Source organism: Amblyraja radiata, chromosome 18, assembly GCF_010909765.2.
Source record: "Amblyraja radiata isolate CabotCenter1 chromosome 18, sAmbRad1.1.pri, whole genome shotgun sequence".
Lineage (NCBI taxonomy): Eukaryota > Metazoa > Chordata > Chondrichthyes > Rajiformes > Rajidae > Amblyraja > Amblyraja radiata.
The window spans coordinates 22210952-22224744 of NC_045973.1; the positions used below are offsets into that span (position 1 = coordinate 22210952).

Sequence of the window (13793 nt, forward strand, 5' to 3'; positions counted from 1 at the left end):
GAATGAGTTGGGCCGAAGGGCCTGTTTCTGTACTGCATGGCTTTATGACTGAAAGACCTTTTGAGTATTTCCACCTTTTCTGCTTTTATTCCAAAGGACTAGAGAATAATTAGAATGAGAGAAGTATCCTTACAGAGAGGGACAATGGAGTGTATATAGAGCATGAAATGAAGAGCAGTCAACACCTATTCCAAAAGGGAAGGTCAGATTCATCTGATGATTTTAGATTTTTTAAATTACAACAATGGCAATACTTCAGAAATAACTCATTTGGCTATAAGGCACCTACAGAAAACTTGGCTGTGAAAACGACACAATAAATTCACAAAATGCTGGAGTAACTCAGAGGGACAGGCAGCATCGCTGCAGAGAAGGAATGGGTGACATTTTGGGTTGAGACTGAAGGGTCTCAATCTAAAATGTCACCCATTCCTTCTTTCTAAAGATGCTGCCTGTCCTACTACAGCATTACTGTATATGTCTATCTTCAGTGTAAACCAGCATCAGCAGCTCCTTCCTGCACATTAAATTCAGACATCTTTCCATAGTTGTGCAGCTGATACACCATCGGGTGGCATCCGTAATGGTCGCCTTGCCAGCAGTCTGTCTTGTCTCTTCTCTGTTGTTATTATTTTAAGTATGCCTTGAATGTTTATGTTTGTTTTAATGTCTCTTGGTATGTTTTATGTGGATGGTACGGGGGGGGGGGATCGGGGGAAACTTTTTCCAGTCACTTACCTTGACGGAGATGTGATATTTCTCCGTGTCGTATCTCCGTCCCCCCTTACGGCCTACAACATGGAGTGGTGCGGCCTTTCCTGGAGACCGGCCCGGAGTTTCAAGCCGCAGGCGCGGCGCGGACTTACCATCGCGGAGCCTGGGATCTTTTGCCGAGGATCGCCAGTGTTGGAGCTCCGACCGCGGGGCCTGTGGACTTTAACACTGTGATGCAGAGGTCTCCGGTAAGAAGCGGCCGACTCAGGAGCTCCATGCCGATCCGATCCATCCTGATGTTGGAGTTTCGATCATCCCAATGAGAGGGCTTGAACAGCGAACCGTCGGCAACGGCACGTGCGGAGGGTTCAAGGCCCTGATCACGGGTGAACAAAGGAGGAAGATGCCTTCCATCACAGTGAGAAATGTGGATTCCGCTGTGGTGAATGTTTATGTTACATTTTGTTTTATGCGGCTGAATTGTGTATTGTTGTTTTTCTCACTTAATATGGCTGTATGGTAACTCAAATTTGAACGTACCTTAATTGGTACATGTGACAATTAAATTGAATCTTGAATCTTGAATCTAGTAGAGCCACAGCTTCATGATTTTAGCAATCTGGTTCTCTCCCAACCTCCAGCGCTGTCTGTGTGGAGTTTCCATGGGTTTCCTCTGGGTGCTCCAGCTTCCTCCACATCCCAGACCAAGTGCAGTTTGGTCACTGGAAACTGTTCCAAGTGAATAGTTAGGTGGTAGAATCTAGGGGGAGTTGATGGGATTGAAGGGAAAATAAGTGGGATTGTGTAAATGGATGATGACGTTTGACATGGATTCAGTAACTGAAGGGCCCAGAGGGGTGCCTCCTGCAGCTGACCTTGAAGGTGTGGAAGGTAAGACCACCCTCCCATCGGTTCTTCCTGCCATCCCTTGTCCAGCATCCACCACTGTTGCCGACTCCCTCCACAACCTCTCCAATTCCCGGTCTTCGGGGCGAGCGGAGGCCGGGCTCAGCATCTTCCATCTCCAGGATCCGCCGTGGGTGGGCCAGACCTGCTGCTGCGGTATAGCCATGGCTCGCCGGGTCCAGGAAATGTCTAGAGGGGTCTCGGCCAAACACAGGCAGGTGGGACTACAGACGGAACACCTTGGTCAGCATGGACAAGCTAGGCTGAAGGTCCTGTTTCATGCTCTATGAATCTATGGCCAAAAGCAGACCCAAAAAGCTGGAGTAACTTAGCGGGACAATATCTGGAGAGAAGGAATGGGTGGTGTTTCGGGTCGAGACCCTTCCTCAGACATCTGAAGAAGGGTCTCGACCTGAAACGCCAACCATCCTTTCTCTCCAGAAATGTTGCCTATCCCGTTGAGTTACACCAGCTTTTTGTGTCTACCTTCAGTTTAAACCAGCATTTGCAGTTCCTTGCTACACATTGAATCTACGGCCATCCTGAATTGGAAAGGTTCCTTCACCGTCACTGAGTCAAAATTCCCTTCCTCACAGCACAGTGGGTATACCCACAACTCAAGGACTGTAGTCGTTCAAGAGGGCAGCTCACCACCACCTTCTCAAGGGCAACTTGGGATCAGAAAATCAATGCTGGCTCAGCTTCAGAAACCCAACTGCCTCAAATGAATATTAAAAAAAAGGTTGTGGGCATTAGTGCAAACAAATTCGAGGAGAAGAAATGTTCGTAGGAGGGAGAAAAGAATGAAAGGTTGGGTAAGGCTCATGGAGTATTCGAGTTGGCACAGACCCCGTTGGGCCATACAGCAAATCTATCTGTAAATACATTGTAATACAACACAAAACCACAATCAAACATTCAGTCCAATGCAAACCACAGACAAATATGTTTTAGTCTGTTACAATGCCACATTAAAACACTGAATCGAAAACATTAACATACTCCACCAGTTTCCAGATTATGCAAAACCCCTAGAAAACTTAGAAATGAGAATTCTAATACAACAGGGAAGTATCAGATAATTAATAATTAACAGAATAAAGCAATGAGATGTCAACTCCTTTAAACATCAGCTTACTCACTGATGCCTTGCTCCTTTTAAATATCTGATTAATCCATCAACGGAGACAAGTACAGCACATCCTTGAAACTGCATTTACAAAGCCCGTTTCAGATCCACAGCGATATAAGGCTGTGTTCCCAGCTGGATGAATGTACTGATCCATTGTTAACAGGAAGAATTGGAGAAACAAAGAACTGCCTCGTCAACAGTCTGTCTGTCCCTTTCTTCTTTGTTGTTTTTTTAGTATGTGTTAAATGTAGGTTTTTAGTATTCTTTTGCTTGTTTTATGTGGGGGTGGAGAGGGGTTTGGGGGAAACATTTTTCTAATTTCTTTCCTCGACGGAGATGCGATTTTTTCCCCGTATCGTATCTCCGTCCACACTGCGGCCTAACATCGAGGAGTTAGCGGCCTTAGTGACCGATATCAAGAGCTCCACCGCGGGACTTTAACATCATGGAGCCCACGATCCCTTTGCCAGGGATCGACCTCTGAGCTCTACTGCAGGTGCCTGTGGACTTTAACATTGTGGAGCCCGTGGTCTCTGGTTAGAGACCGACTTCGGGAACTCCAAGCCGCAGGAACTTCGACCGCCGTGCCACAGGAGAAAAATGTGGGAAGAAGATTAGACTTTATTGCCTTCTATCACAGTGAGGAAAGTCGGTGGAAGTTTATGTTAACTTTTATGTAATTGTGTGTCTTGTTGCTTTTTTAGTATGGTTGTATGGTAATTTGCATATCACTACTTAATTGGTACACGTGACAATAAAAGACCTTTGAAACATTTGAAATAATAAAAATCACACAGTGCTGGAGTAACTCAGCAGTGGGGCACAGGGAAGAGGGGGGGGGGGGTGCGGAGGAAGAGGAGGAGGTTTGTAGGTTAATTACCTAAAATTAGACAATTTCAATGTGGATACCGTTAGGTTGCAAGCTGCCTGAGCGGAATATGAGGTGTTATTGTCAGATTGTTGTCAGCCTAGCAGCATGGTGCGCTGACAACAACCTGGCCCTTAACTCCACGAAGACCAAGGAGCTCATTGTAGACTTCAGGAAGTCTAGGGGCGGCACGCACACCCCCATCCACATCAACGGGACGGAGGTGGAACGTGTTTCCAGCTTCAGGTTCCTGGGGGTCAACATCTCCGATGACCTCTCTTGGACCCACAATACCTCAACTCTGATCAAGAAGGCTCACCAGCGTCTCTTCTTCCTGAGGAGACTGAAGAAGGTCCATCTGTCTCCTCAGATCCTGGTGAACTTCTACCGCTGCCCAATCGAGAGCACCCTTACCAACTGTATCACAGTATGGTATGGCAACTGCTCTGTCTCCGACCGGAAAGCACTGCAGAGGGTGGTGAAAATTGCCCAACGCATCACCGGTTCCTCGCTCCCCTCCATTGAGTCTGTCCAAAGCAAGCGTTGTCTGCGGAGGGCGCTCAGCATCGCCAAGGACTGCTCTCACCCCAACCATGGACTGTTTACCCTCCTACCATCCGGGAGGTGCTACAGGTCTCTCCGTTGCCGGACCAGCAGGTCCAGGAACAGCTTCTTCCCTGCGGCTGTCACTCTACTCAACAATGTACCTCGGTGACTGGCAAACACCCCCCCCCCCCCCCCCGGACACTCCTCCCACAGGAAAAACACTATGTCTGTATACATGTAAATAGATTTATTTATTGAAATCATATTCTATGTCGCTCATCCAGGGAGATGCTAACTGCATTTCGTTGTCTCTGTACTGTACACTGACAATGACAATTAAAGTTGAATCTTGAATCTTGATCTTGAATCTTAATCCTCCAGTTTGCTTGTGGTCTCTGGCAACGGAGGAGGCCCAGGACAGAAAGGTCAGTATGAAAATGGGAAGGGGAGTTAAATGGTAAGTAATTGGGAGATCCAGCAGGCCTTGGCAGATCGAGCGTAATTGTTTGGTGAAACAGGTGTCGAGTCTACGCTTGGTCTTGTTGATGTACAGGAGGCTACGTGTGCTTCATGCCCAGCATCTCAAGGCACTTCATCGTGGATGTCAGAGCCACTGGACGATAGGCATTATTAACACATGCTACCTTACTTTTCTTTGGCACCAGTTGATAGTGGTCTTTAAAGCAAGTGAGAGCCTCAGAATGGAGAAGTTAAAGATGCTTGTGAATACTCTTGCCAGCTGGTCCGCACAAGTCCTAAGGACGAGGTTGGGGACTCCATTTGATGGTTGCTTTCTGTGACAAGCGATATTGTCCAAACATACAAGCCTTGCCACAATCAATGGGTGTCTGTGTGGTTATCCCGAGACTTAGCTTGATCCGGAATTCCCTCTTGGCATCCTTGATACATGGGGCTCCAAGTGAATGGTCTCATTTCCAGCACCAACTCTACCTTCCAATGACTTACCAACATTTCTCCCAATTAAAGCATGCGGAAAAACCGTGTGAAGAGTTCTGCTGGCACATGTGCATCCTCCACATCTCCGACCATGAGGAACGAGCATTAGTACAAGGCAAAAGGACAACCTCCAAGGCCAGCCCACTTACAACCAAACCCCTCAACCTCTGAAGGAGAAGATACAGGAATGGCTCCCTGCAGATGGAATACAGATGGAATGGTCAGGCAAGTTCTGACGCACTTCTCTCCCAGGTCTGAGGCATGATATCAAAGGCCCATTAACGCACCAGGCAGTTGGCAGCAGTGTACTGAAATCTGACCCAGCTCACAAAAGGCAGCTCAATTCTCAGAGAGATAAGTCATAGGTTCCCAGAGATATAAGTCAGATACAGCATGGAAACAGGCCCTTGTGCCAACTTGGCCAACATGTCCCATCTACACTAGTCCTACCTGCCTGCATTTGGCCCACCTGTCCTATCCATGTACTTGTATAATTGTTTCTTAAACGTTGCAATAGTCCCTGTCTCAACTACCTCCTCTCACCATGGTTTGTGTGAAAAGGTTACCCCTCCTATTAAATCTTTCCACCTTCACCGTAAACCTATTTCCTCTGGTTCTCGATTCCCATACTCTGAGCAAGAGATTTTGTGTGTCTAACCGATCTATTCCTCTCATGATTTTATACACCTCTATTTGTACACCTCTCCAGTCCTGGCCTGCTCAACCTATAGTTTAGTGTCCTGGAAACATCCTCGTAAATCTTCTCTGTACCCTTTCCAAGTTGACAACATCTTTCCTTTAACATGGTGCCCAGAACTGGACACAATACTCTAAATGCGGCCGAACTTACATCTCATATAACTGTAACATGACCTCCCAACTTCTATACAATACTCTGACTGATGATGAAGGCCACGATCCGCCATAAAATATCAGCTGGAGGAACTCAGTGGGGCGATTCATATCTATGGAGAGAAGTGGAATTTTGACTCTTCAATTTCCCTCCACAGATACTGTTCAATCTCTCCTGTTGATTATTACTGCAGATCCCATCATCTGCAGTCTCTGTGACTCAAGTTTGACACTGTTTCTAAATGTCCCTGTGTTGGGATTGTTTAACAGGGCGAAGCAGAGGGAGCTTTACTCTGACCCATCAAGAAGGGTGGCACGGCAGTCTCGACCCAAAACGTCACCTATTCCTTTTCTCCAGAGATGCTGTCTGACCCACGAGTTACTCCAGGTTTTGCTGTCTATCTTCAGATTATATACAGAGTTGAAGCAGTTTTACTCTGTCTTTGGTGCTTTCCCAGCCCTGAGACTGTTTGATGAACTGATGTCGAGGGAGCTTTAATCTGTCCCAACCTGTGCCATCCCTGCACATGAACTGATGTAGAGGAAGCTTTACTCTAATAGTGCTCTCCGTCCCTGGGAAACATTGACACAGCAGCGTAGAGGTGGCTCTACTATGCTAGTGTTCTTTCTTGTTGCTGAGCCCACATTGGGGTGATTTATATTAAAGAATTTCTCCTTGGATGACTTTTTTGATGAACCACAAAATCAGAATGGATTAAGATATCTGTAGCTGGCTTTTTATTAAAATGCCGCACATTTGTACATTCCCTTGGTAGCGACACTCATAATACAGGAGTATTCAGTGTTCCTAAAATCTGTAACATCTGTTTCTCCAGCTGGGCATTCCCAATCTCCATTGACATCCGGGCAGTAAATTTAGTTTTACAGCTGTGCACTCAGGAGCTGTAAACAAAGTACAGTCAGAGGCTACCAGTTCCAATGATCCAAAGACCCCGGGGACAAAAGGATGGAAAATTTCAACGTTTTCAGTAAGATGTGGTGTTAAAGTAGAACCACTGTAGAGCACTGACCAACACTGGGATCACACAACACACAGCCCTGCAAACAAACACAACAGGTTCTTGGTTCTTGGTTACTTGGTCCTCCAAAATATTCCAACTGGAATTTAAACTGGAGGTGGTGAAGGGAGGGATTAAGCCAGAAAGGGTTATTGGGAAGAAAGTGCTACTTTAAATTTAGTTGCATCTGGTTGGGTAACTATAGTTTGGTGGAGATTATTCCATGCTTTAATTGTGCGTGGGAAGAAAGAATTGCTGTAACCAGGTTAAGAGAGTTATGCCCCTGTCCCACTTAGGAAACCTGAACGGAAACCTCTGGAGACTTTGCGCCCCACCCAAGGTTTCCGTGCGGTTCCCGGAGGTTTTTGTCAGTCTCCCTACCTGCTTCCACTACCTGCAACCTCCGGCAACCACCTGCAACCTCCGGGAACCGCACGGAAACCTTGGGTGGGGCGCAAAGTCTCCAAAGGTTTCCGTTCAGTTTTCCTAAGTGGGACAGGGGCATTAGAGTTATACCACACAGGAACTAGCCTTTTGGCCCTACTCTTTGCTGAGCTGTTATTCCATGTTGTTCCATGTCCACCTCTAGCACTTTCTCTGGCAGCTCGTTCCATACACCCACCACTCTCTGTGTGGACAAGTAGTCCCTCAGGTCCCCTTTAAATCTTTCTGCTCTCATCTTAAAACTTTTCCTTCTAGCTTTAGACTCTTCTACCTGGCTATTTGCCTTGTCTTTGGCTCTCATTATTTTATAAACTTATATAAGGTCAATCCTCAGCCTCCTGCACTCCATGAAATAATGTTCTAGTCTATCCTAGCTCTCCTTATAACTCAAACCCTCCACTCCAGTCCATCTTCTTAGATTTTTTCTGCACTGATGATTCCTACTGTTTACTTGTGTTCCATTAGCAAATGTTGCTGCTCTGACCCTCCTAAGGCAGAGAACATACTTTTAACCGGGTAAGGAAATGGCATACAAATCTTAGTCTACTGTTTGGAAGGGTATGCGTAATGACAAATGGGTTTTATGTCCAGTGGTATCAAGTTTGGCAGAAATTGTGGGATGAATTAATCTCAACTTCTGTACAAATTTAGCCTTAAGCTAACTTCTCACCGTAACCTCCAGTTGCAATGGTCACTGAACCCACCCCTGCCGTTTCCCGCAATAATAATATTCTAATAAGCTAAACTAAACTATACCAACACAGAATGTTGGAAACATTCAGCGGGTCCCCGGACATTTTTCCAGAATGGAGAAAGCAAGGGCGGCACAGTAATGCAGCAATAGAGTAACTGCCTTACAGCACCAGAGACTCCGGTTCGATCCTGACTACGGGTGCTGTCTGTACTTTTGCCTTGTGACCATGTGGGTTTTCTCCGGTTTCCTCCACATTCCAAAGACATGCAGGTTTGTAGGTTAATTGGCTTCTGTAAAATTGCCCCCAGTGTGTAGGATGTAAAATTGGGATAATACAGAACTAGTGTACTGGTGATAGTTGGTTGGCACGGATTTGGTGGGCTGAAGGGACTGGTTACATGCTGTATCTCTAAACTAAACTAAACAAGTTGGTGTTAAGTTGCAGAGAGGGTGTAGTTGGGTAGAACAGAATCTCCATTCCTGTGGCTGGTTATTACTGCCTGGCCTGGATTGGCCTCTGCTTGCACAATCTCTTGCGTCCTTCCTCTTCTCACTCAGACTTCAGTTCGGGGATGACTCATTTCCACTCCAGCTCGGTGTGTCCTGTGATGGTGGATGAAGCCCTTCCTAAACTGCTTCTGCTGTGCTATTCCCTCTGCTCCCTGCAGCCCACTGTCGAGCAAGCTTTTGGCCACATCCTAATTTTTGCATCAAAATCTTTTCTTTGTCCTTTTTGTGAAGCAGTTTGTCTCTGTATTCAGCGCCACATGATTTCCCAGGACTATTACCGGGCTCAGTAAAAGACCATTCTATCCAGATGGAGGAGACTTGATTAAACATGCAGCAGGCTCAAAGCCAGTCAAGTAGGGAAACCTATTCTCAGCAAATTGTTCCAATGTAACGTAGTTTGGCTGTTCTACATCCCCCTTTAATGACCTGTGGTGTCGTTATTATGAATTGTGTTACAATTCCATTATTAAAAGAATGGGAGATTTTTGCTCTGTTAATGGGCAGAGCACATTGAATTATTCATGGCAGTCATCATCACTTCAGGCTCTCAGGGAATGTAAACTATGTTTACAGCCTAAATGAGAGCATTGTGGAGATTATCCATGGGAATATTTCACAGCTGGATCGTATGGACACGGAATCTGTTCATTTAAATCCACCCATTATACAGTTGGGAATGGGTCCAGTGGATTAAACATGTTAGGCACCAGCTCACGGGAATTTACAGGGTGAACTGGGAAAGGGTTTTAACACATTAGGCTGTGGATGGGTGACTAGTGGGAAGTTTCTAGTTTGTTACACTTCTGCCAGTTAAAGGTCTCCACTGAGAGACACAGATGGGTAATATAAGGGGTGCCACAGTGATGTAGCCTCTCAGCGGCAGTGAGCCGGGTTCAATTCTGACCTCCGCTGCTGTCTGTGTGGGAGTGTCTTGAAGAGACCTAGTGATTTACTCTTGCCATTACCTTCTTGTGCAAGAGATTGCAGTTGCTGGAATCTCGAACGAAAAACAAACGGCTGCACAAACTCAGCGGGACAGGCAGCATCTGCAGAGGGAAATGGACAGACAACATTTTGGGTCGGGACCCTTCCTCAGACTGATGGAGTTAGGGGAGAAAACTGGTCGAAAGAGAAGGGGGAAGGGGTGAGGCAAGAGTTAGCACATGATGGGTGGATCCAGGTAAGGAGGGGTTAATTAACAGATGAGTCAGGTGGGGGAGAGAGGGGTGGAGATAGTGACCAAAGTGGTGGTAATAAGTGGAGTTGCTAGGGTTGAAATTCCAAGACTCGAGAGCATGGCTTTCAGGTGAGAGGGGGAACGTTTAAAGCAGATGTGTAGGACAGTTTTAATTTACAGTGGTGGGTGCCTGCAATGTGCTGCTAGGTGTGGGGGTGGAAGCAGAGAGGATAGTGGGGTTTGAGGCTTTTAGATAGGCACAGGGATATGCAGAAAATGGAGCAATGAGAATCACATTCAGGTAGAAGAGATTAGTTTAACTTGACATCAGGTTCAGCGCAGACATTGTGGGCTGAGGGGCCAGCTCCATTACTGTACTGTTCTATGATCCTTACTCCACAGAATTCCCAGGTGTCTTCAGAATTCTCTCTGTCCACTTCAAAAGCAAGGTTGTTTCCCAGCAGCAGTCTGACAGGCAGCTCCTAATCTGATCTGCGGATGGGTTCAGCTTCCTATCCTGTGCTAAGTAGCTGTCAGCTGGAAAGGCCGGAGCTGTGCAGGTGACATTATATTGTTCAGTTTGCAAGCTCAGTCACGCTCAGTGCTATAACCTTCCATTAAGACATAGCGTTAAAACCTGCTTCATTACCTGGGGCTACGTTCTCGTTTGTTGATTGAAGAGCCGGCTGATTGGATTAAAGCGGATTGGCAGGGAAGGGAAGGCGACCGGATCAATTTGTGACATCAAAACCCCATCCCAATGATTAAATCCGATTGCCAAAGTATAAAGTCGACACCACCCAGCTGAGAAAGCCATTGCACACCTAGTGCTGGGGCTGAATGGTTAAATTAAATTAAAACTTATTTTTCTCAAAGATAATTGTGCTCCAGTTAGTCCTCTATGCATCTGGTGTTTGACTGCACACTGCACCAAGAGTAGCGCAGGCTCTGTGGAGAAGCTGCGCTCCGGCCTTCTGCTTGCCTCCAGAATGACTAATCTTTCTGCCGCTGCAACGCTGACATCTGCTGAGCCGGGCACTCCAGTGTGGACCGAGAAACGAAGTTCTGCACTCTCATGGCTGACTCCCATGGCTATCTGGACTGCACTTATTCCCACCCTGCTTCCTGTAAGGACTCTATCCCCTACTCCCAATTCCTCCATCTATGCCGCATCTGCATCCAGGATGAGGTGTTCCAAACCAGGGCATCGGAGATGTGCTCATTCTTCAGGGAACGGGGGTTCCCCTCTTCGGCTATAGATGAGGCTCTCACCAGGGTCTCCTCCATATACCGTAGCTTTGCTCACACACCCCATGCCCCCCACTTGTAACAAGGACAGTCCCCCTTGTCCTCATCTTCCACCCCACCAGCCTTCACACACAACAGATAATCCTCCGACATTTTCGCCACCTCCAACGGGATCCCACCACTGGCCACATCGTCCCATCTCCTCCCATTTCGGCTTTCTGCAGTGACCGCTCCCTCCGTAACTCCCTGGTCAATTTGTCCCTTCCCATCCAAACCACCCCCTCCCCTGGTACTTTCCCTTGCAACCGCAGGAAATGTTACACTTGTCACTTTACCTCCCTCTTTGACTCCATCCAAGGACCCAAGCAGTCTTTCCAGGTGAGGCAGAGGTTCACCTGCACCTCCTCCAACCTCTTCTATTGCATCCGCTGCTCTAGTTGTCAGCTGCTCTACAACGGTGAGACCAAGCGTAGGCTTGGCGATCGCTTCGCCCAACACCTCCGCTCGTTTTAAAAAAAAAAATCAAAATAGACTTTATTCAGGTAATAAATATATACAATACATGAACTGTGCAAAAAATTCATCCAACATTTTCGGAGGCTATAGTTCAATACAGTCTACATACATTGCTCAAATTTCACGAATTTGTTCCCCACCCTTACCATTCATGTGGCCCTCTGGCGTGGGATCCCTTCCCTTATTTTGAGGGGCATCTCCACCACACCCTGCTCCACATGTCCAGCAGCGGAAGGACCCTAGACTGTGGTCCTCCCCCACCGAGCCTTGGCGTTGGCTGCACCGAGCTTCAGTGCGTCCCTCAGCACGTACTCCAGCAGTTTGCAGCGGGCCAGTCGGCAACATTCCCTGACGGACATCTCTCTCCGCTGGGTGGTGAACAATGCTCGGGCAGACCAAAGAGAGTCTTTCACCGAGTTGATGACCTTCCAGCAGCACTCAATGTCAGTCTCTGAATGCGTCCCTGGGAACAGTCCGTAAATCACAGAGTCCTCTGTGACGGAGCTGTTCGGAATAAACCGTGACAGGGACCCTTGCAGACCTCTCCAGGCTCTCTTTGCAAATCCACACTCTGCAAAGAGGTGGGCAACCGTCTCCTCTCCATAGCAGCTGTCCCAAGGGCAGCGTGCGCTGGTAGTGAGGTTCCGACGGTGCAGGAAGGATCTGACTGGGAGGGCTCCCCTCACCGCCAGCCAGGCCAGGTCTCGGTGCTTGTTGGTGAGTTCTAGCGATGAGGCATTTTGCCAGACAAGCTGGGCAGTCAGCTCTGGGAACCACGCCACCGGATCCATGGAGTCCTTTCCCTGCAGGACGTTCCATGCTGACCACTGCCCGATGGACATGTGGTCAAAGGTGTTGGTCCGGAAGAACCTTTCCACAAACGACAGATGGGGCGGCAATGTCCAGCTGACTGGCACATTGCATGGCATCTGCGTCAGGCCCATCCTTCGCAACACTGGGGACAGGTAGAACCTCAGCAGGTAGTGACACTTGGTGCAAGATTCACAGACCGGAAGCACGACAGTCATTGCCCCCCGACCACACCGACAGTCCGTGGGCCCACCATCGTGACCACCTCCAATAGCAGCGGAGTGTGGCAGCCTCGTACTCCTGCAGAAAAGTCACGTCTGTCTTGACTTTGGCCAGGTACTGCAAGGCGTTCACATATCGCGCAGTGTTCTTTATACTGTGCACGTTTAATGATGCCAGTTTATGCTCCATTGTCCTTTAGAGTCACTGACCGCCATCTTGTACCCTCATGCCCACTGCTTTGGTGAAGTGCAGCACCTTTCCAGGGCTTAGGTACTGGGTGCCGGCATCCTCAAGGAGCGGGGTTCCCTCTGGCGTAACCAGAGTTGTTGTCGGGGGGGATCCTCCTTGTTCCACCCCCTTCTGGGCGCACCACCCCATCCGTCTCCTGTAGCTGGGGTACGGTGGCTGATTCAGTGCTCCCGGCCTCCTGGAGCTGGAGCTGGGGCCCATTGGCCACTGCACTGCTCCCAGTCTCCTGGAACTAGAGCTCATGAACATGTCCCGTGAGAAGAGAGTCCCCTTGCTGAGGTCCTTTACACTGACTCTAAGGGTATTGCGGATACCCTGTACTCCCTCTCCAGTTGCTGCTGCCATTGTGGCTGGATGAGGTGTTAGGTTGGTTACCCAACCAGCATGGATCCACCTCTAAGCCAGCAACTGACAGACTCCTCGTCACCGACCTGACTTCCAATTTCGATCCGTGATCCACGACCCTTGTCCCGGAAGGACCGTCAGAACTGTTCTGATAAGAACAGACAGTCTCTTTTACTCAAGTAGCTCGTCCTGGGAGAACCGCCTTTTTGATCACGGTCTCTCCCCTGCCAGGTAAGTATATCTCCGCTCGATTCACACTAACCAACCTGATCTCCCGGTGGCCCAGCATTTCAACTCCCCCTCCCATTCCGAATCCGACCTTTCTGTCCTGGGCCTCCTCCATGGCCAGAGTGAGTCCCACCGCAAATTGGAGGAGCAGCACCTCAAATTTCGCTTGGGCAGTTTACACCCCAGCGTATGAACTTTGACTTCTCCAATTTCAGGTAGTCCTTGCTTTCTCCCTCCTTCCCCTCCCCTTCCCAGCTCTCCTACAGCCTACTGTCTCTGCCTCTTCCTTTCTACTTCCCGCCCCCCTCCCCCCCTCCACCTCCACATCAGTCTGAAGAAGGGTCTCGACCCGAAAC

General features: G+C 48.2%; 1 pseudogene; it reads right to left on the bottom strand.

The window, feature by feature from the left end:
* Positions 1–13346: 13346 nt before the first annotated feature.
* On the bottom strand, positions 13347–13448 carry LOC116983592 (annotated as a pseudogene).
* Positions 13449–13793: the final 345 nt, after the last annotated feature.